The sequence below is a fragment of the Oryctolagus cuniculus genome, chromosome 15, assembly GCF_964237555.1.
Source record: "Oryctolagus cuniculus chromosome 15, mOryCun1.1, whole genome shotgun sequence".
Lineage (NCBI taxonomy): Eukaryota > Metazoa > Chordata > Mammalia > Lagomorpha > Leporidae > Oryctolagus > Oryctolagus cuniculus.
In genome coordinates this window covers 88,728,892-88,752,463 of record NC_091446.1, presented here as the reverse complement: position 1 = coordinate 88,752,463, position 23,572 = coordinate 88,728,892, and the positions used below count along the sequence as shown (strand labels likewise).

At 41.3% G+C, this 23,572-nt stretch overlaps 2 long non-coding RNA genes across 3 annotated transcripts in view; one reads left to right on the top strand and one right to left on the bottom strand.

The window, feature by feature from the left end:
• Positions 1–9,136: 9,136 nt before the first annotated feature.
• Positions 9,137–23,299, bottom strand: LOC127484110 (uncharacterized). 2 transcript variants are annotated; one of them, XR_007910862.2, is made up of 4 exons: positions 22,975–23,299; positions 22,445–22,550; positions 15,611–15,732; positions 9,137–9,485 (listed from the first exon to the last, which is right to left on the bottom strand). It is a non-coding gene; the product is annotated as an uncharacterized lncRNA (long non-coding RNA). The 2 variants fall into 2 exon arrangements; XR_007910861.2 differs by lacking the exon at positions 15,611–15,732 and having other exon boundaries at positions 22,975–23,279.
• LOC138845446 (uncharacterized) overlaps positions 23,257–23,572 on the top strand; it is a 48,474-nt gene continuing 48,158 nt past the window's right edge. The window contains exon 1 of the long non-coding RNA XR_011382706.1: positions 23,257–23,483. This is a non-coding gene — a long non-coding RNA (uncharacterized lncRNA). The remainder of the gene's footprint in view (positions 23,484–23,572) is intronic.

The window sequence follows — 23,572 nt, the reverse complement described above, 5'->3', positions numbered from 1 at the left end:
TCAGGGAGCTGGATAAGTTTGGAGCATCAATATCTATGACATCTTCCTTGCAGTATAAGAATATAGAACACATCTGGCACAATTAATGTCCTATTTATGGGTGGGCCAAGTATAACAGCTTCTAACTCTCAAGATTTGGACTATATGGGTTCTGAGAAATTGTGTTATAATAGATATTAATTCATAACCCTTGGTTTAAGCTTTTATTAGCATATAATGGCTGTGGCTACTTTGGGTCTCTGGATTGTCACCTGTGAAGGCATCCAGATTAACAGGAATGAGATCAACAGTCAGCAGAATGGTGTCCAGAAGAACTTAAATGGTTTTTCTTTTTTATTGTTAGAATAGTGACCTCCTGCAGTACCCTGGCATCTGGACATAGACAGTAGACCTTGGAAGCCATCCCCTTTGCCAAAAGGAGTATGCCAAGTTTTGGGTCCATCATTTATTAAGGAGGCCTTAGTAGCCATTCTCATGTTTTACTATTATATATCAATGGCCAACGTCCTACTAGACAACAAGGTTTGGAGCATCACAGGCTCAAGGTGTGTAGGTGACTGTTTTTCCAGTATAGCACAGTTAATAGCCATCTAATTTAATTTTACTGGCACATAGCAAGGTTCCAAGAGAGGTTATTTCTTGCATCACACCCCTTGAGAAGTAATAAATATCATAGATGATCCAAAGAATTTAGAAGGCATATGAGCTCCACAAGTGAAGAAGTCACTGAGAGCACTAATGATAGTGCCCACAGAATTTAATTTGACTGATTTTAGCACTTTTCATTGGAAGGGGGGCCATATAAGCTGCTAATTTGTAGCATCCATGACAATTAATTTTTTAAATGAGGCATGCATTGCACAAAAACCCAGGAAGGACTAAAAGGTATTAGCATTGTATGTTCTTCACAAGTGTGTCAAATAGTCTCATTCAGGGAGGAAGTCATCAATGTGATATATTCTTGTGCTGCTGCTAATAACTGGGTGCAATTAAATTCTTTGCAAAAATTATGCTTGATGGCAAAGTGAATGAAATGCTCATGTATACCCTAGAAAAAGTGTCTTTTCAAAGTGAAGGCAAATAGACTGAGGAGCTGTGGGAAAAACTTTGAACAAAACACATTTGCCACTTTTGTAATAATTAAGACAGGTCATTTATCTATTAAGAGTCATCAGGTATGTTAATATTAGATATAAAGTGTGGTGGACATAAGCGATGGCATATAGCATTAAATTTGAGTAATCTACCATGAGATGTCATTTACTTTTTTCCAGATTCAGCAGGCAAAATTGGGCTGCCAATTGGGAAAGAGCTGGAATAATCACCTCTTTGTTAATTAAGTCTAATGTAATAAATTTTAATGCATGAAGACATTGAGTTTCCTTTTATTATGTCATCTTAATTATTTTAGTTTGGGACCTGTGGAGTGTAATTTTCCCTAGTTAAGTTGTAGCTTAAAATTTTTATTTTAATAATTACTTGCTGTGTTAGGCCATCTCTCCCACCTGTGGTATTTTTTGAGTACATCTGACTATTGGAAATTTAGGTAGTAGTATAATTAAAATGAGAAGTACCAAATAAATAATTTTTTCTTCTGATACATATTGTGAAACTTTTCTAAAATGGTATTGAGTACCCTGTTTAAATTTAGGGGTGTCCCTGGGTAAGACTGTTATTTAAGCCACATTACTGGTTACACCTATGAAATTGTGAATAAGTGCATCTAGAACCTGGGAAAGTTGATGTCTTATGATGAAGAGACATATGAATCCATGTCTTTTTATTTTTTTAATTGTATAATTTAAAAATAAATTTTAGATGTCTAGAAGGATGAAATTACATATTTTTCAAAAATTTACACCTATATACAACTATAATTTATAAATTTTTACATTTTTCTTCTTTAGATTTTTCAGAAGATTTATTAGGGCTGGCACTGTGGTGTGGGCAGAGGCCCACATACTTGAGCCATCTTTTGCTGCTATTTTCCCAGTTTCAGTAGCAGGGAGCTGGATCAGGAGTGGAGAGATTGGGACACAAACTGGCACAAATATGGGATGCCATTCCCATCTAGTAAAACTTGATCAGACAACACTGATTGTTTCTATTAGTGATATTTCTATCAGTGATAAGTAGCTCAAGCTTGACCTCAAATTTAGCCCTTGTAGGATCCTGAATTACTTTCACTCTGTGATCATCACTCTCTTTATATCTTAGGGACTACATTTTTCATTATTGATTCAGTAAAATCAGGTATTAGAGTTCCTATTTCTAAGTGCTTGAAATTATAAATGCTGGTCATTACTCAGAAGGTGTGTATAGGGGTTGGCACCGTGGCTCACTTGGTTAATCCTCCACCTGTGGCAACGGCATCCCATGTGGACACCAGGTTCTAGTCCCTGTTGCCCCTCTTCCAGTCCAGCTCTCTGCTGTGGCCTGGGAGGGCAGTGGAGGATGGCCCATGTGCTTGGTCCCCTGCACCCACATGGGAGACCAGGAAGAAGTACCTGGCTCCTGGCTTCAGATCGGTGCAGAACCGGCTATCCTGGCCATTTGGGGAGTGAACTAACAGAAGAAAGACCTTTCTCTCTGTCTCTCTCACTATAATGCTAGCTGTCAAATAAAAAACAAAAAGGTGTATTTAAAACCAGTGAGAGGAAATGAGTTGTAAAAGATCAATCAACAACAATTGAGTTGTGTGCTGCCTTCCCATTTTCTTCTCAGGAATCCCCATAGAATTTTCAATCTTAATTCTAAAATCAGCAACTCCTGCTATCAGAAGTGTGTAGCTACCACTATAGGGAGCAATAATTTTTAGAAAGGACAAGGGAATCCACTATTTCAGATACTATTCTTGTTTGATGCCTACAACTTCTTTTTCTGTTTACATTGTATGATGCTGGGAACTAAATAATAATTTTCTTCTGGGTCTGAGATGAAGTTATTTAAGATAGAAGTTCAAAACTGAGGCTGCTCAATTTGTAGAATGAAGTCATTGAAAGGCAATTACCAGATCAGTGATGGTATAGGCAGTTCAATAGTACAATTCATACACTATACATAGAAAAAATGACCAATAGCTGTGGGCCAACAGTCAATGGCCCATGAGACCATCACTTAAATCCTCAAGAGTTTGACTATAATTTCATGCCAATTCTCATTTAGACAAGAAGAGGAGTAAAAGCAGGAGCTCCATGATACCCTAATATTTGTCTCTTTGCCTAATTTGTGGCAGAAACAACTACTTAAGTGCAGTTTTTTAAAATGTAGCTTTGTTAAAAATATACAGATAACTGGATGTGATGGGTAGATGAATTTCAGGATGTTTTATGCAAAGAATTACTAGATAGTACAGTTTTAAATGTTCACAAAGATTTTACAAGGCATTCACCCTGTTTTCCAGCCATATTAATCCACCAAATTATTACTATTTCACTGTGAAATATGATCCATTGATGGTCCACAAATTGTTTTAGTGGGTAAGATCAAGCATCATTTTAAAGGATTAAAAATTACTTATTCAGAGATATTATTTTCTTTTTTAAATGCTGAAGTTAAAAAGAGTCCTTGGAGATTTTTTCTAAATATCTGTAGAAGTATTTGAGGGTTTTAGAACCACAATTTGGGCAGTGCTGCAGCTCAATAGGCTAATCCTCCGCCTGAGGTGCCAGTACACCGGGTTCTAGTCCCGGTCATGGCACTGGATTCTGTCCCAGTTGCCCCTCTTGCAGTCCAAGCTCTCTCCTGTGACCTGGAAGTGCAGTGGAGGATGGCCCAAATCCTTGGGCCCTGCACCCGCATGGGAGACCAGGAGAAGCACCTGGCTTCTGGCTTCAGATCAGCGTGGTGCGCTGGCTGCAGCGCACCAGCCTCAGCGGCCATTGGAGGGTGAACCAACAGTAAAGGAAGACCTTTCTGTCTCTCTCTCACTGCCCTCTGCCTGTCAAAAAAAAAAAAACCCATAATTTAATTATGAGAATTGAAAAAATAATAATATATTTAATGACAGTTTCCAAAAATTCTTTGCACATTTTATTTCTCCACTTATAGTATGTTTCTTTCAAATGTATTTGCCAAAGCAGGAATTAATGAGGAATTGCAATATTATGTGAGGATTTCATGTGGTTACACAAGTTTTTACGTACCCCCACTGTATCCTAAGAGGTTGATTTTCCAGCAAATTTCTTCCTAATGGAGGTGTGCACTGTTTTACAGGGAAGGTAGCTTCATCTGCCCGTGATGTCAACAGGGAAAGATGATAAGTCTCCTTTGTTTTCCTTCTCAGCATATGCCATTGCAACCACTCCCACCATCTTTAGAGAATTTCTGGTCCTGAGACTGTCCTCATATTGCTTCAGGACTGTGTGATTGGTTTCTATGTCTGTGAATGTTAGTGTGGGGATAAAAGGAACTTTGGAGAGCAGGACAGGTTCCTGTCTCTTGGTGTCATAGGTGCAGTTGTAGATTGGAGGCATTATAATCTCTGATTCAGGTACACCCTATAGACCTTGGCTGGTTCAGGAAAGGATACCAGTGGTAGATCCTCAGTTCCAAAGCCATAGAAGGGATGAATAATGTTGGGTTTTCAAGGACTTTTTTTTTTTTTTTTTTGGTCAGAAGATGAGTGGCTGGCGCTGTGGCTCAGCAGGTTAATGCCCTGGCCTGAAGCACCGGCATCGCACATGGGCGTCGGTTCTAATTCCAGCTGCTCCTCTTCTGATCCAGCTCTCTGCTATGGCCTGAGATAGCAGTAGAAGATATCCCAAGTCCTTGGGCCCCTGCACCTGCGTGGGAGACCCAGAAGAAGCTCCTGGCTCCTGGCTTCAGATTGGCACTGCTCTGTTGTGGCCATCTAGGAAGTGAACCAGTGGATGGAAGACCTCTCTCTCTCTGTCTACCTCTCTCTGTAACTGCCTGTCAAATAAATAAAAATAAATCTTTAGAAAAAAAAAGATGATGTGTCTGACAGAAGACCAGTGGGTCTGCAGGTATACAGAAAGGGGTTCTAAAATTTCTGTAGACAACTAGTCTCATACAAGATGGCTGTAGGATGGAGATGGGTGTTCAGACCATTTGAGCTGAATTGTATATGAGCTGAATGTAGGTTGCACCTCTGTCACTGTTTACTCATCTTTAAGATGAGAATAGCAACAATACTAGTGAAATGTCCTTACTGTGAGATGTGTGCAGGCTGGTTTACACTGTGTTGCAATTGCATTTATGGGGTTTCTGGTGTATCTTCTTTAAATGAAGTTTCTGGTATCCTGCACTTTATAGCCTGCCCAGTGCTACTCATTTGAGGTTACAGAACTTATACAATACATAGTTTCTGGGGACATGGAAGTTTGGGTACTGGGGGACAGTCCCATTTCCTTTGGAAGTGAGTAGCAGTTATGGTATTTGAAGAAGGGAACTCCACAAATAGGAATCTTTTCTAACAGAATACAACTTAATGCTCTCTGAGACAACACTTTAAGGCTCAGAGAAGAGACAAGAGTCATTGAAATGTAAAGATCCTAGTAGCATGGTCCAAGCATATTGGACCAGAGTGAACAAGATGTACTTGATATTACCTTACCTCATCCATTAGTTTTTAAGACTTGGTGGTCATAGAAGTTTTGGACCAGCATTCAAAAGAGAGTTGTGAATGGATTAGAAAGACAGTGGTCTTAAGGGTGCAACTGGGGTGGAGGGATAACCTCTCCTATCTGAGAGTCACCATCTGCCTTGCTTCCTACCACATACCCATTACTTCATTCCACTATCAGAATCTCTAGAAATGGAGGTCTGTGAAACCTAGTCAGTCATATTCTTGGTACTTAGGCTATGCTGCTGCCCCTTGTATTCTAATAGTCCTTCCTGGTAGCTCAAGGAAGTTTTGCAAGGATCTCTGTAAAAAAAGATGAAACAAATTGTATTTCAGGAGAAAAGTGCTTTGTGTAGTGTCACATGATTTGTAAATACCCGGCACCCTAACTTCTGTCTAATGTTCTCTATCTTGACACCCTTAATTAAAAATCATTTATTTTTCAAATCCATTTCAGAAATTGTCACCAGTTCAAATAGTACTGCTTTAGAAAACTTCCCTGAGCATGTCTTCCTTTTTGCTACTAATGCTATGTTTGGAGTGTGTGACTTCAAAAAGCATATCATAAGGCCAGTGCTGTGGCACAGCAGGTTAATGCTCTGGCCTGAAGTGCCCACATCCCATATGGGCACGGGTTCAAGACTCGGCTGTTCCACTTCTGATCCAGCTCTCTGCTATGGCCTGGGAAAGCAGTAGAAAATCGCTCAAGTCCTTGGATCCCTGCACCCACGTGGGAGACCCAGAAGAAGCTCCTGGCTCCTGGCTCCTGGCTTCAGATTGGTGCAGTCCCAGCCATAGCAAATATTTGTGGAGTGAGCCATCAGATGGAAGATCTCTCTCTCTCTCTCTCTCTCTCTCTCTGCCTCTCCTGTATTTATGTAACTTTGACTTTCAAATAAATAAATACATCTTTAAAAAAATAAAAACAAAAAGTTGCCAGTGCTGTGGCTCACTAGGCTAATCCTCTGCCTTGCGGTGCTGGCACACCAGGTTCTAGTCCCATTCAGGGTGCCGGATTCTGTCCTGGTTGCCCCTCTTCCAGGCCAGCTCTCTGCTGTGGCCAGGGAGTGCAGTGGAGGATGGCCCAAGTACTTGGGCCCTGCACCCCATGGGAGACCAGGAGAAGCACCTGGCTCCTGCCATCGGATCAGCACGGTGCACCAGCCACAGTGCACCGGCTGTGGCGGACATTGGAGGGTGAACCAATGGCAAAGGAAGACCTTTCTCTCTGTCTCTCTCTCTCTCACTGTCCACTCTGCCTGTCAAAAAAAAAAAAAAGAAAGAAAGAAAAAAAAAAACACATCATAAAAAATTTGCCCATTTCAGTAATTTCTTCTTGAATAATATACAATATACATGCAGCTACAGAAAATTACTGTGAACCTTTATCCTGCTTTCTGAAATAGTAAAATTATATTAAATCAGATTCACGTGATAATAAACTTCTTAAAATATAAATCAAAAGAACACAATGACAATATATAAGCAGAAATGTGAAGACCAACCTTATGACCTCCAGGTAATTTATTTGTATGAATCCCAGGACTTTTTTTTAAGGTCTAATTGATAGGCAAAGATTGTGTTTATAGGAGCTTTTTTCTAAGTTCTTTAAATATTTGTTTGAAAATATTGTATATAGAGGAGAGACCCAGAGAGATCTTCCTTCTGCTTGTTCATGTCACAGATGGCCGCATTTAGCAGGACTGGGACAGAATGAGGCCAGGAACCAAGATCTTCATTTGGGTCTACCACATTGGTAGCATTGCCCAAGCATTTGGATCATCTTCCATTGCTTTTCTCAGGCCATCAGCAGGAAGCTGGATCAAAAGCAGAACAGCCAGAACATGAACCAATGCTCATAGGGGATGCTTGCATTGCAGAAGGCAGGTTTACTTGCTATGTGACAATGCTGGCCCTGTTTTATGGGAACCTCTAAATGAAATTTTAAAGTTGTATGCATTGTAGTTTACATGTAATTCAACTTTCTGCCATACTTACTGATATGTATCAGCATTTGATGTAGGACAAATCAGAAAACACAGTGGCTTAACAAATAGCCATTTGATTTGCAGTTCTGATTCCATGTTATGGGCTGCACTCAGCTGGGCAGTCCCTATGATCAGTCCAGGAGCAGAAATGAGAGTTTAGTCATTTGGGGAACTGATTGAGGCTTCACTTAAGTGTCTGGGGTTTGTGGTGAATCTTGGTTACATACTATCTCTTCAACAGGCAGGCCCCAGGGTTTTTCAGAAGATAACTGTCAAAAAAGGAAAATTTGAGAAGGCAAATACTTTACGAATTGTCTATTTCTGGGGCTAGTTCTGTGGCATAGCAGGTAAAGCCACCACCTGCACTGCGGCATTCCCATATGGGTGTCAGTTCGAGACTCGGCTGCTCTACTTCTGATCCAACTCTCTCCCATGGCCTAGGAAAACAGTGGAAGATGGCCTAAGTCCTTGGGCCCCTACTCCCATGTGGGAGGCCTGGAAGAAGCTCCTGGCTCCTATCTTTGGATCTACACAGCTCCAGCCATTGCAGCCATCTGGGGAGTGAACCTGTGGTTTGAAGACCTCTCTCTCTCCCTCCCTTCCTCACTCTCCCTCTCCCTTTCCCTCCCTCTCCCTCCCCTCTCCCCCTCTCTCTCTGCCTCTTCTTTCTCTGTGTAACTCTTTCAAATAAATAAATCTTTTAACAAATTGTCTACTTCTATCACATTTTCTGGTATCTCATGGGGTAAATCAAGTAAAAGGGTGAAATTTAGGGTCTTTTTAAAGAAGATTTATTTATTTATTTGAAAGAGTTAAACACAGCGAGAGGGAGAGGCAGAGAAAGAGTGGTCTTTCATCTGCTGGTTCACTCCCCAGTTAGCTGCAATGGCCAGAGTTGTGCCAATCCAAAGCCAGGATCCAGGAGCTTCTTCTGCGTCTCCCACATGGGTGCAGGGGCCCAAGGACTTTGGCCACCTTCTACTGCTTTCCCAGGCCATAGCAGAAAGATGGATCAGAAGTGGAGCAGCTGGGAATCAAACCAATGCCCATATGGGATGCCAGTGCTGCGGGTCACAGCTTTACCTGCTGGGCCACAGTGCCAGCCCAATCAAGGGTTTTGTGAAGGGATGAATACAGGGAAAGATGCTAATTAGAATCATTACTGGTAAAGTGTACTGCATTAAATATACATTATGTGTATTTGTTAACTTTCTTTAGTATAAACTTTTAATAACAACATGTTTATCTCTGATAACCTTATTTATGTGTACACTCAATGTTTCTTTTTACTTTTACATTATTATTTTACAAAATTTGTAGATAATGCTTTCATTAAACCAATGATAACTTCTGTTTAATCTCTGTCACTTAATATAGGTGGTGCATTTTCTATATATTTCCATTTTTACAGGTTTATTCCTCCACAGTGAAGCTGATGTTTTCTTGGATAATGTATTTATTATTCTTTATTCATTCTATGATATTCTTCTTTTTCCACTGTTCAGTGAAGAAGGAAACAAGAGGTTTTTTTTTTTTTTAAGATTTCATTTATTTACTTGAAAGTGTTGCAGAGAGAGAGAGAGAGAAAGTCTTCCATCTGCTGGCTCACCCTCCAAATTACTGCAAAGGCCAGAGCTGAGCTGAGCCAAAGCCAAGACCCAAGAGCTTCTGGATCTCCCATGCAGGTGCAGTGGCCCAAGGACTTGGACCATGTTTCACTGCTTTCTCAGGACATAGCGGAGAGTTAGATTGTACATTGAGCAGGCAGGACTTGAACTGGTACCCATATGGAATGCATGCACTGCAGGCAGCAGCTTTACCCATTATGCCACAGCATTGGCCTCCAGAGTTTTCTTTGAACTTCCATTTACCTTCTCTTCCAGGTATGATTCTGGGTCCTCCACATGTTTCTAAGAGGAAAGAAAATTAATATATCACTGTAAGTGTTTTTTTTTTGTTAATTATTCCCCAGCTTGTCAGTACTTATGAGTTTAATGCTAGTTTATTTACTTATTTTCTTAGATTTGTTTTTTGAAAATCAGAGTTACAGAGTGGCAGAGGGAGAGAGAGAGAGAGTCTTCCATCTGCTGGTTCACTCCCCAGTTTGCCGCAACGGCCAGAGTTGCACTGCTCCAAAGCTAGAAGTGAGGAGCTTCCACATGGGTGCAGGGTCTCAAGGACTTAAGCCATCTTCTACTGATTTCCCAGGCCATAGAAGAGAGCTGGATTGGAAGCAAAGCCACTGGGACTTGACCTGGCACAAATACGGGATGCCAGCACTGCAGGCAGTGGCTTTACCCACTGTGCCACAGTGCCGGCCCCAATATACTAGTTAATTAAAATGGAAAAATATGGGGCTGGCTCTGTGGCTCAGTGGGTTAAAGCCCTGGTCAGAAGCATCAGCATCCCATATGGGAGCCAGTTTGAGACCCAGCTGCTCCACTTCTGCTCCAGCTCTCTATTATTGCCTGGGAAAGCAGTGAAAGATGGCCCAGATCCTTGGGTCCCTTCACCCATGTGGGAGACCCAGAAGAAGCTCCTGGCTCCTGGCTTCAGATTGGTGCAGTTCCAGCCATTGTGGCCAGTTGGGGACTGAACCAGCAGATGGAAGACCTCTCTCTCTCTCTCTCTCTCTCTGCATAACTCTGACTTTCAAATAAATAAATAAATCTTTAAAATTTTTTAAAATAGAAAAATAAACATAAAATTTGTTCTCACAGAACATACAGAAATGAATGATGAATTTGGCATGATTATGAAACGTTACTGTCATCTATAATAACGCAGTTTGGTCTCTTGTCTTTCTTTTGCTATAGCAAAATACATATTTGTTACATGAATTGAGCTGAAACTAAGCAAAATATGCTACATTTTTGGGGTCATGTTGTCTGAAACAGTGTTTATTGTCACATAGATGATGTACTGAGCAGTTTTTTAGTGCTACCTATGAAGTAAACACCTAGCATTCAGCAAGAGGAAGAGTTACCTAGTGCTAAAACACAAATCAGTTAAGTTTGGTTTTGAACTGTTAGAGTAATAGAGTCCTTAGTACATTTGAGAAGCTGAATTGGATTCAGGAATAGGATAAGGAATATGTGGGGGAAAGAATCTACTGGAGACTCATTTATTTTTGAAAATTTATTTATTTATTTGAAAGGCAGAGTTACAGAGATTTGGAGAGACAGGGAGTCAGAAAGAGATATCTTCTATCTACTGTTTCATTCCCCAAATGCCCACAATGGCTGGGACTGGGCCAGGCCAAAGCCAGGAGCTTGGAACTCCATCTAGGTCTCCCACATTGGTGAAGGGTCCAAATACTCAGGCCATCTTTCACTGCTCTTTCAGTCACATTAACAGGGAGCTGGACTGGAAGTGGAGCAGCCAGGACTCAAATCCTCTGTTTACATGGGATGCCAGCAGTGATGGTGGAGGTTTAATCTGCTGCATCACAATTTTGGTGACTATTGTAGGTTCTTGAACAAATCACTAAGCATTTTTCTCTGTGAGTCACAAGTGCAGATTGTACTGCAGACATTCCCAGGTTTTCTTTTTGGACAAGTAATTCCATTGCTTTCACTTTAATTAGGTATAATGTTATTTCAATTCTTTATCAGTAGAATAATCATAGACAAGGGCAAAAGTTAATTTCTATTCTTTGTATTACCTGTATTTTCTCTTACTTAAAAATATTTATTAGCTTGATAGAGAAACAAGTTGATAGACTAAGAATTAGAGAGCTTTGACACATTCAATCACTCACTAAGTAACCATACCAAAGTTGGGGCAGGACTGAAGCCAGGATTGAGGAATGGAATCTAGACCTCCTTCATTGTTGACAACACCACTGCTTCCCAAGGTCTACATTATCTGGGAGCTAAAAACTGAAGCTGGCATTGGAAATCCAACATAGGCACTCTGAGGTGGCATCATAAAAACTAAGCTAAATGTCTGTCCTCTCTTTTAGTATATATTTTTTCTCTGACATATTGGAAGTGATATGCTTGGTGTTTTCCTTGAATTTCTTTTCTGTTCATTCCCATCATAGTTTCACTGATGGTTTCTTGTCTTTTTTCCTCAATGCTTCTACATACTTCTCCTTAACATTGCCCATTCAAGAGTCAATATTGCCCCTCTTTTAGCCTGCTGTGCAATTTCCCTTGACAGATGTGGCCTTTGTGATTTGTACCTACTGTTTCCCTTCAGCTTGGACATTTTTCACAGCCTGTAGATCATAGGTTTGACTCTGTTGAATGCTCTGTGTGGCTTTCTAAACCCTCAACAAGTCTAATGTGAAACCATATCCTTCCTTTTTTCCTTCATATCAATACACAACTGTCAGTGTTTATCTTGTGACAGAGTTAATATGTTGACTGGAAGTGTAATGTTACAGGTGATGATAGCATTTGAAGACCTGGCTGTGTACTTTACCTGGGAGGAATGGCAGAAAATGAACAATGCTCAGAAAATCCTGTACAGAGATGTGATGCTGGAGACCTACAGCAGCCTGTTCTCTTTGGGTGAGTAACAGCCATCACATGCCCAGTGATAACATTTTATTGCTATTTGAGAAATAAGGGAACTCTTAATAGTGTTTAATATTGGCCAGGTATAGAATTTGAGCCCATGAATAATCTGGATATCTACCATCCAGCAAGAGATTCAAATTGGAACATTTGTTGCATAGCTCCTGGAGCAAGCTGCAGTCCTTTAAATAACCCAAGATAGTGATTTCACAAAGTCTTACATTGTTTCCATTAATAGGGCCCTGCATTACCAAACCTGACTTGATCTTCAAGTTGGAACAAGGTGCAGAGCCATGGAAGGTGAAAGAATGCCTGAATCAGAGCCTTTCAGGTCAGTCTGTACATAAGTGACAGGGAGGCCAAGACAGAAAATGTGCAGATGTTGACTGGTGCTCTTTCCATGAATTTTTCTCTAGCCTTACTCCTGATGACACTAACTAGTCTGAAGCCAAAACTCCAGAATTCATCTAGTCTTCCCTGGTGTCTCAGAGGTCCCCAGGCACATGAACCATTATCTGCTTCTTCCCAGTTTACATAGGCAAAGAGCTGTACTGAAAGCAGAGTAGCCAGGGCTCAAACTGACACTGATTTGAGATGCAGGCATCCCACACATTGTGGAGAGCAACTCGGATTAGACTGTTACTTGAATTAAGACTTATTCTATGCATCTGCTCTCCCACATTATGGCGCTGGGAGAGGAGGAAACAGCTTCTACACAGCTGCCTCTAGTTCAACCAATAAACTGTAGGACCTGCTCCTGATTGGAGGAGAGCAGCGTACTCGGCGTGTGGGTAGCAGAGTTGGGATTGGTGGAAGAGGACTATAAAGGAGGAGAGAGACAACATGCACCGGGAACATCTATCTGAAGGAACACCTGTGCAGCCCCCGAGAGAGCCAGCCGGCGGTGTGCCGCTCCCCCGCGGAAGTGGGGAAAGTGGCAGGGGGAACCGCCCTTCCACGGAGGTGGAAGGGACGGTAGCCAACCCGGGAAGAACCAGCAGCAAACCCGGGAAGGGCCGAGCAGACAAAAGAACAGCGCAGGGTCCTGTGTCGTTCCTCCGCGAAGAGGGGGAGCGACAACACATCATAGCACAAATGTCATTCTACCATCCTTGAACAATTCTCATAGTAAAAAGGATCTTGTTTGAACACTGGGAAACTTCATGATATAATTTAATATATTAATGTATTAAGGAGAAAAACCATATAATGGTTATAAATAAGTACCTCATACTGATTTTATGAAAATATTATGCTACTTGGATAACAAGCAACTTCATTTCCTTTATATGAGTATGCCAGGAGAAACAGTTACATTTGATTCAGTGACATGATTGCTTTTTCTCATTTCAGTGGGCATGAAAAGAGATGACCTGATTTGGATCAACCAGGAAAGTCAGGACGAAATTCTGAATCAGGATTTTATGAAAAATAACAAGACATCAACCCCCAAGAGAGTTGAATTAAGAAAAACACTTAGTTTAAATTCAAGCCATACTCCAACACTGATTATTAAAAAGGGAACCTATTCAGGATTGAAGCCTGAGGAATGCAATAAATGTCACAATGTGTATCCCCCCAGTGGACCTGATCAACTACAGGCTGGAGAAAAATTTGATAACACTAAGATACCTGGAAATTCTCTCCAGTTCTGTGAGCCTCTTGGTCAGCATGACAAGACTCACATCATGGAGCAGCCATTTGGACCCAGTGGACAAGCAAAAGTCTTCACAAGAAAGATGTGTTGTAAATCTGAGAGAGTTCATATGGCAGAAAATCATAATAAGTCAACTGTCACTTTTGGAAAAGCAACTCAAATAGAAAAAACTATCCATGAAAATTCTAGCTTCAATATGCATCAACAAACTCACACAAGAGAGAAATTTTATGAATACATTAGGTATGTTGAACCTGTCATTCACCAGTCACATCTTGCAATAAATCAGAGGCTAAATACAAAGGAAAAACTCTACACATGTAAACCTTGTGGAAAATCACTCAGTTTTAATTCACCTTATGAATGTAATGACTATGGAAAAGCTTTTGGACAAAAGTCAAACCTTATAATGCATGAGAGAATTAACACAAGGGAGAAACCTCATGAATATGATGACTGTGAAAAAGCCTTTACACAAAATTCACACCTCATAAACAATCAGCAAATTCACACAGGGCAGAAACCTCATGAATGTAATGACTGTGGAAAAGCCTTTGGTCTTAAGTTCCAACTCCAAATGCATCAGAGGATTCACACAGGGAAATAAATTTAAAATTTGTATGACTGTGGAAAAGCCTTTTTGTATAAATTATACCTCATATTGAAACAGAATTCATACAGGGCAGAAACCTTATGAATCTAATGAGTGTGGGAAAACCTTTTGTTAAATCATAGCTCATGTCACACCAGAGAATTAACACCGGGGAGAAACCTCATGAATTCAATGACTGTAGAAAAGCCCTTCGCAATAAGTCACATCTGAGAATGCATCAGAAAATTCACATGAAGAAAAGCCTTTTGAACATAATGACTTGGAAAGCTTTTTTCCATAATTCAGCCCTCATTGGACATCATCTAACTCATATAGGAGGAAAACCCTTTGAATATAATGCATATGGGGAATCTTTTATCTATAAGTAACACCTCATAAAACATCAGAGAATTCACATGGGGGAAAAACCTTATGAATGGAATGAGTGTTGGAAAACTCTGCCAAAATCACAATATCAGAGAATTTATTACATGGTGGAAATCTTGTAATAAATGTGAGAAAGACTTTTGTCAGAAGTAATACCTCGTAACACATGTAGTTGAAACAAGGGAGAGAACTTAAGAATATAATGAATGTGAAGGACTTTTCCCAAAATCAACATAACCATTGTGACAAAGCCTTTTGCTGGAAATTACATCCCATACAATAGGGACTCCCATAAGAAAGAAAGGTCAGGACCAGCACTGTGGTGTAGTGGGTTAAAGCCCTGGCCTGAAGCACCGGCATACCATGTAGGCACTGGTTCTAGTCCCAGCTGCTCCTCTTCTGATCCAGCTCTCTGCTATGGCCTGGGAAAGCAGTAGAAAATGGCTCAAGTCCTTGGGCCCCTGCACCCATGTGGGAGACCCTGAAGAAGCTCCTGGCTCCTGGCTTTGGATTGCTGCAGCTCCAGCCATTGCATCCGTCTGGGGAATGAACCAGCAGATGAAAGACCTTTCTCTCTGTACCTCTCTCAGTAACTCTGTCTTTCAAATAAACAAATTGTTAAAAAAAAGGAAGAAAGGTCAAAAATATTAGTGACAAAAAAATATTAGTGACAAAAAGTCATTTGTTAGAAATCGATCATTATGCATCAGAGAATTTACACAAGGGGTTTCTTAGGAGTGTAATGAATGTGGAAGTATATTTTAATGGAATTCAGGCTTGCATAAATATGCAACTCAAAAAAGGTGATATCCATCAAGTGCAGTAGATGTGAAAAAACCATAGCCAGCACCATGGTGCAGTAAGTTAATCCTCTACCTGCAGTGCTGGTATGCCATATGGGTGCCAGTTCTAGTCCCAGCTGCTCCTCTTCCAATCCAGCTCTCTGCTGTTGCCTGGGAAAGCAGTAGAAGACAGTCCAAGTACTTGAGCCCCTGCACCTGCATGGGAGACCAGGAAGAAGCCCCTAGCTTCTGGTTTTAGATTAGTGAAGCTGTGGCTGTGGTGGCCATATGGGGAGTGAGCCAATAAAGTAAGACCTTTCTCTCTGTCAAATAACTAAACAAAAACCCTTAAAAAAGAAATTAAACATCAACAAACACCAGAGTATTCATACAGCAAAATATCAATTAAATGAATGTGAAAAAATTCTTCTGCCATTAATCAATTCACATTGAAGAGACTCAGAAATGAGAAAATACATGCGTAGAAAAGTTATGTACTATATGTCATCTCCCAATGGTTACCTGACAGTTCACAGAAAGAAAAAATTCCATGACTATATTGTAATGGGAAATATCATTATTATTAGGCAGACTTCCACAAAACATAACAAGATTATAGAGAGAAGTCCCTGAAATATAATTTGTTTGGAATTCTTTGGAGGAATCACACCTTAGCAAGTATTGGGCAGTTTCTGTGACAAATTGTGATAGAGAGTGGTTAACCATTGTTCAGAAATTTTTTCTCTTATACAACCTGCTTTTTTGGTTTCTCTTTGTGAACGGGATCAAGTATATGAACTGAACTATGCTCTCTTGTGTAAATTTTAATAAATATTTAAAAGTAGAGTAACAGTTATTGCAATAGTTATTTGGAATACCATCTTCATCAATTACAGCTACTTGTTTTATGTCTGCTTTTTTGTCCACCCAGGATTCTTTCCCCACATTATTGTAGTGCAAACCAGTGATGTGACCATAGGCATATCAAGTGACACATATTCCAGCCATAATAGTGTACCCCAGCCCTGGATAATAAATGTTGTGTGAAGCACAAGGGAATGAGTTTGTGATGACTTATATATCCATGATAAATTTCAACTTACCTGTGTGCGCATCTGGATTAGACTCCACTACCCAAGGTCTATTTGAATATGCAAGTAGATGTTGTCCCACACATCACCCTCATTCTTAAAAGGGACAACCTCAAACCCTATAAGTTGCAACACTCATCTTTTGAATTTTCCTGTATTACTGAGTGCATAATGCCTTTTTCATTCATGAAATTCTTCATTCAATTCCTAATTTCCTTGAGACAAGAACATGGATTCAAGTCTATCCAGGTGGTACCCATTGCAACAGAGAAGCAGGAGCATAAATGTCCACTTTTTTAAAAAGGTTTATTTATTTGAAAATCAGAGTTACACACAGAGAGAGAAAGGTCTTCCATCCACTTGTTCACTCCCCAATTAGCCACAATGGCAGAAACTGCTGATCTGAAGCCAGGAGCTTCCTCCTGATCTCCCATATAGGTGCAGGGGCTCAAGCACTTGGTCCTTTTTCCATTTCCCAGGCCATAGCAGAGAGCTGGATTGGAAGTGGAGCAGCCGGGTCTCAAACCGGCACCCATATGGAATGTAAGCACTTCAGGCCAGGGCATTAATCTGTTGCACCACAGTCCTAACTCCTCTAGTATAATTTTGTATTAATTTAACTTTACTATAATTTTTATAACCTTTTTTTGTTGTATTATTCCCTGCTCCTACAGGTGACCCTCATTTTTATTGAAAATGTGTGTTTTTATCCCTTCCAATTTACAAAGTTCTTTATTTATGTAAATCTAATTTATATTCAGTTCATTCCTGAGGATACCCTCAGGAGGAACACTTTACCTAGGTTGCATGGCCATCCCTTGGTAACAGGGCTACAAATGCTATGATGCATCTAGCGGTAATAGCTCTTATATTTCCCATCTAGATAATAGGTGTGCATTAATCCATTCCACCTCCATTACTACACATTAGAAATAGCTCTTCATCCCTGTTTAAGTACCCACAGCTTCTTACAAGTGTTCATCATATTAAATCTTATTATAAACAGATTTAATAGAAAATGGTGTGGCTGCTTGTAGTTTCAGTGAGGTTGAGTGATTTGCTGGACTGCTGTTTTATCTGGGTTATCTTTCATATTACTTAGAACTAATTTTTCACAATATAGCTTGCCTGAGCACTTTTTCTAGGCTCCCAGCTAAACAGGTGTTTGAAGACTAGATTTAATGTTAATTCTCATAGTACAACTCATTATGGACAGAGGTCTCACATGGGGAGCACAGATCCTTATGTGGTCCGTGCGACAGAGCAGATATTACACACACCTGTTTCAGTACTCAGGCACTGGGCTCCATTGAAGAGAAGAGCTCAGCTGAACAGAATATAACTCCCTTCTGATTAAAAAAAGGAGAGAGAAGACTTAACATGCCAAACCTGGTTGTGTCACCTTAGGCATACCCTTTACCCTTGAGAACTCACCAGAGCTCTCTGGCCACACCTACTACAAGCCTCTAGAGATTCACTGAAAGCAGAAAGTCCATTTATCTACAGTTATAATACAATGATAAAAACTGCCACAGCAGAAAAAAAAAATGAGTATCTCCTGAAATGCCGAGCAAATGCAAGAATTCAAGAAACAAGAATAAGGAAGACATCATGATGTTCCCAAAAGAGTACGACACATAAATATTAGATCATGAAGATGATGAGATAGAAGAAATGCAAGAAATGGAACTCAAAAATTAGATCATAACATTAAAAAGAAGTAATTAAAAGCAAACACACAAAGTACTGAAACCCATGAAGAACATGAAAGAAAATCTCTCGCATGAAATTGAAATTATAAGGAGGGATCAAAGCAAGATGAAGAATTCAATAGGACATGAGACTGAGATATTAAAGAGAAATCAAAGTGAAATGAATAATTCAATAGAACAAATAAAAAATCCAGTGGAGAGCCTTAAAAATAGAATCAATGAAGCAGAAGAGAGAATATCAGACATAGACAGAGCACAGGGAAGTATACAGTCAAACCAAAGACAAGAGGAAATTAGAAATCTAAAAAACACTGTTGGGAATCTACAGGATACTATTAAAAAAAAAAAAAAACTCATGATCTAGGAGTTCCTGAAGGCATGGAGAGAGAGAAAGGATTAGAAGGCACTTTTAGTGAGATACTAGCAGAAAACTTTCTGGGTTTGGAAAAAGGAAGAGATGTCCAAGTACAGGAAGCACACAGAACTTCGAATAGACATGACCAGAAAACATCCTTGCCATGACACATTGTAATCAAACTAACCACAGTGAAACAAATAGAGAAAATTCTAAAATGTGCAAGAGAGAAATGCCAGATTACTTTCATAGGATTTCCAATTAGACTCACAGTAGACTTCTCATCAGAAACCCTGCAGGTTAGGAGAAAATGGCAAAATCTAGCCCAAGTCCTAAGAGGAAAAAACTGTCATTCCAGATTATTATACCCTGCAAAGCTCTCATTTGTGAATAAAGGTGAAATGAAGACCTTTCATAACAAACAGAAATTGAAAGAATTTGCCACCACTTGTGTGGGGAAATTAGACACAGGAGGCAATTCAAAGATGGCTCCTGCAGGGAAATTAGACAAACGTGGCAATTCAAAGATGGCGCCCAAAGAAAGGTGGGTGGTACCCAAAGTCATTTACCACCAAAGCTGATTGGCCACGCAGCATCAGGAGAGGTGACAACTGATGATGAGTGTACAGACATATGGCTGGTCCTGTAAAAAGTCACCCTGTAAAATGACCTTTTAAGTAATTGGTTGGTCCTTATGCCCTGCCCCAGTAATCCTGTGGTCTTGTGCTTTAAAAGGCTTTGTTATGCACGCAATAAACTGAGTTCTTGCTTCCTTGACTTGACTCTCCACTGCATCTGTCTCTGGGATCGGGAGGCTGAGGAACAGGTGAGCAGTGCACTTACCTTTCTTTGGACTCAGTCCATCCTTGTTAGGGTGGACTAAGACCCTGCATCTGGCACCCAACGTGATGCATGACCAGTAGCTTTTCAGCCGAAGCTAAGCGGTCTCTCAGGATAAGTGAAACATTCAGTATGGGTGATGCAGTTTCATCCCCAAAGGACCAGGCCTTAAAGGCCTTATGCTATATGTTTGAAAGTGTCTGGGAAGCTGTCATAACCCTGGCCCTTTGGATTCAGACGGCCAATCTCTTTTCTTGGAACACTTTGTCATGGGTGGAAAAACTCACCCTTGAGAGGGAGAGACACTTTGATACCACCCGTAAAACATCCTTCCACCCAGATGCTATACCCCCAACTTCCAAGGGTGAGAGGGAGAAGGAGGCAGCGCAGGACTCGGGAGAGCATACTAGGCCCTAAAGCAAGCCTCAGCAAATTCAGAAAAATCAAAATCATACGATGCATCTTCTCGGACCACAATAGAATGAAGCTGGAAATCTGCAAATCAGGAATCTCTAGAGCATATGCAAACACATGGAGACTGAACAACATGCTCCAGAATGAACAGTGGGTCACAGAAGCAGTTAAAAGAGAATTCAAAAAATTTTCTGGAAGCAAATGAAGATAACAACACAACATATCAAAACTTAAGGGATACAGCAAAAGCAGAGAAAATTCCATGCACTACTGAGAAGAAAGCCTATTCTGGAACTGTAGGATGAAAAGTTCTGTAGATATCTCTTAGGTCTATTTGGTCTATAGTGTTGAATAAATCTGCTGTTTTCTTGTTGATTTTCTTTCTGCTTGATCTATTCACTACTTAAGGGGGTATAATGAAGTCCCCCAATTCTATTATATTGGAATCTAAGTCTCTCTTTAAATCCCTTAACATTTCTTTTAAATAGGCAAGTGGCCTATAATTATTTGCATATACATTCATAATAGTTACATCTTCCTGGTGAATTGATCCCTTAATCATTATATAGTATCTTTTGCCTCTGTTAACAGTTTTTTTTTATTAAAGTTTATTTTGTCCTATATTAAGATGGCTACACCAGCTCTCTTTTGGTTTTGATTGCACGGAATATCTTTTGCAACCTTCACTTTCAGTCTGCATGCAACTTTGTTGGAAAGATGTATTTCTTGCAAACAGCAAATAGATGGGTTTTGCTTTTTAATCCATTCAGCTAGTCTGTGCCTTTTAACTGGAAAGTGGGGGCTATGTGCATTCAATGTGACTATTCATAAGTAACAACTTTGCCATATTTCTGTGTGTACCAACAACATCATTAAGCATCTTTGCAGGGCTGGACAATATCACCTTTCCTCACAACCCCTGTCCTGAATCAATCATTGTGATGTACAGTTTACATCCTCCTATCACTTTTCTCTTGTATTTATATACACATGTCTATAGAAATATGCAGTGAAGGGAAGACAGATTTCATGTGGATTTGAGTTTGGAATACTACAATATTAAATATTACATTAAACCCCAAAATAATCCAATATGTACTTTTAAAAATATCAGAAATCATATAACTTTCTTATGTAGTATAATTGAGTTATGAATATAGCTCACTTATCATGGAATTCATGAACTAAAAATATACATACAATTCATTCCTTTCCAGTTCTTGGTAGCCATCTCTGCTGCCAATTTAGAACATTTTAGCACCTCTAAAAGAAAGTAGGAGGTGGGGGCAGTTGGCCTAGTGCTCAACATGCTGCTGGGGACACCCAGATCACATAGTGCCAGGGTTTGAGTGCCATTTCCACTGCTGGTTGAATTCAATCTTCCTGCTAGTGGAAACCCTGGGGACACATCCAGCAGGCAACAGCTCAAGTGACTGGGAACCTTAAGCCATTTGGAGACCTGGATTTAGTTCCCAGCTCCCAACTTTTAATAAGTTGTTTTAAAAATAATCAATTTGTTAAAAAGAGAGAGAGAGAAAGGGAGAGAGAGAGAGAGAGATCGGAAGAGAGATTATCCACCCAGTAGTTCACTCACCAAATGCCTACTACATCTAAGACTGGGCCAGCCTGAAGCCAGAAACCTTAGATTTCAATCTGTGTTTCCATGCAGATTGCAGGAACCCATGTACTTACTAAACATCGCCTACTACGATCACCTACTGCCTCCCATGGTGTGCACCAGCAAGAATATGGAATTGGAAGAGCAAGGTTCAAACTCAGCTACTCTCTGATATGGAATGTAGACATCCCAATTTAACTACTACACCAATCATCCATCTCAGCATAAAAATTTTATATTAGAGTATCAAGTAGATGTTACCTCCTTTCCTCTCATGGAAAACATTTACAAACAGACAACAAACCTTTGATATATTGATTTTCCATGGGAGAAAATGGTTTATAATGCTGTAAGTTTCAGGGTAGAAGTTGGCATCTGGCTACTTGGGGAGATCTCTGCACATTTATGGGTTTGTTGTCAGACTTAGTGCTCTGAATTGGAAATGATTTGTCCCCTCTGAAACTCATGAGGAAATTTAACCCCAATTGTGAGATATTAAAAAGTGGGTCCAAGGACCAGTGCTGTGGCCTAGCAGGTAAAGCTGCCACCTGTGGTGCCCGCATCCCACATGGGCACCAATCCAGCTCTCTCTTATGGCCTGGTAAAGCAGTAGAGGATGGCCCAAGTCTTTGGGCCTCTGCACCAGAGTGAGAGACCCAGAGGATGCTCCTGGCTCCTGGCTTCGGATCAGCCCAGCCAGTTGTGGCCACATGGGGAGTGAATCAATGAATAGAAGACACCTCTCTCTCTAGCTCTCTCTCGCTCTCTCTCACTCTCGCTCTCTGCTTCTCCTCTTCTCTGTGCGTAACTCAGACCTTCAAATAAATAAATGAATCTTAAAAGGGAGGGGGAGTCCAGGTCAGACTTCATAAGAGGTGACTAGGATAAATCCACTCACGTGATTAACGGGTTAATGGCTGATCTCCTCGGGGTATCCCATGAAATCCACTTTGGATTGGCCACTCTCCGCGGCCCTGTATTTGTCCCTGAGCCACCTCAGGCCTCTGCCAAAAAAAAAAAAAAAGGACACCGCCAGACGCTGCTCAACCTCGGACCAAAACCTTGAGCCAAATAAACCGCTTCTACCGCCCACCCGGCGTGGGACGCTGTGCTCAGGTAACAGCAGAAGGACTCAGTGCCCCAGGAAGAGCTACTCTGAGAGAACCCGGCGGTGTACCTGAGACTCCACTCCCCGTGCAGTTAGAAAACTCAGGGCAATCAGGCACCCTGGGCAGAGAGAGGGGCAGGAGGACCCGCAGACCACAGCTCCTCCCCACAGTGCAGTCCACAGTCTCCCTGAGGACCAGCCCGCCCTAACTGCACAAACAGGGCAGACCTGGGGCTGCGGTCCCTGGGCGGAGTCCGCACGGGCAGAAACCCGGGTCCTGGCCACCAGCGCAGTTCCCACCCGGTGGGCCCCACACTCACCATTTCCTCGCTTCCGCGGCATTCTGGGGTCCGTGGGCGGCTCCTGCGGTGCAGGAAGGTCACACAGCGCAGCCCCTGAGGCACCTGAGCCCGCTCAGCAGCAGCCCCGGGGACCCCTCCCAGCGCTGCCACAAAGAAAGATCCCGCGGGGCTCCGCAGGGTCGCCCTGACGTGCCTGATTGGACAGTGGCCGCAGCCGGCCGCGCGACGTCACAGAAGGTGCAGCCAATCAGAATCCCCTAGGCTGGGGCGGTTCCTTGGGGCGGTGCCTGGTAACAGGGGAGGTGGGGCTCAGACTGAAGCCGCCATGTTCTCCGGCCCGGTGCTCCGGCAGCAGGGGGCGCTGTCCCTGCTCTGGGCACCTCAGCTTCTGGGCGCCCTCAGCTGTCTGCGGTCCTGCTGGATCCTGTGAGCCCAAGCTTGCTTCCTGAGAGCTGCAGTTTACAAGATGCTTGCTGAACGCGTGCCTTTCCCGCAGTCTTGGCTTGCTGTTGTTAGCTCATCTGAAGGTTTTTAAAGCTGTTTATCTGAATGTAAAGATATCCCATGGACTATTTCATCTTTCATTTCTCTTACAGGGATGTGTTTGTGAGTCTCT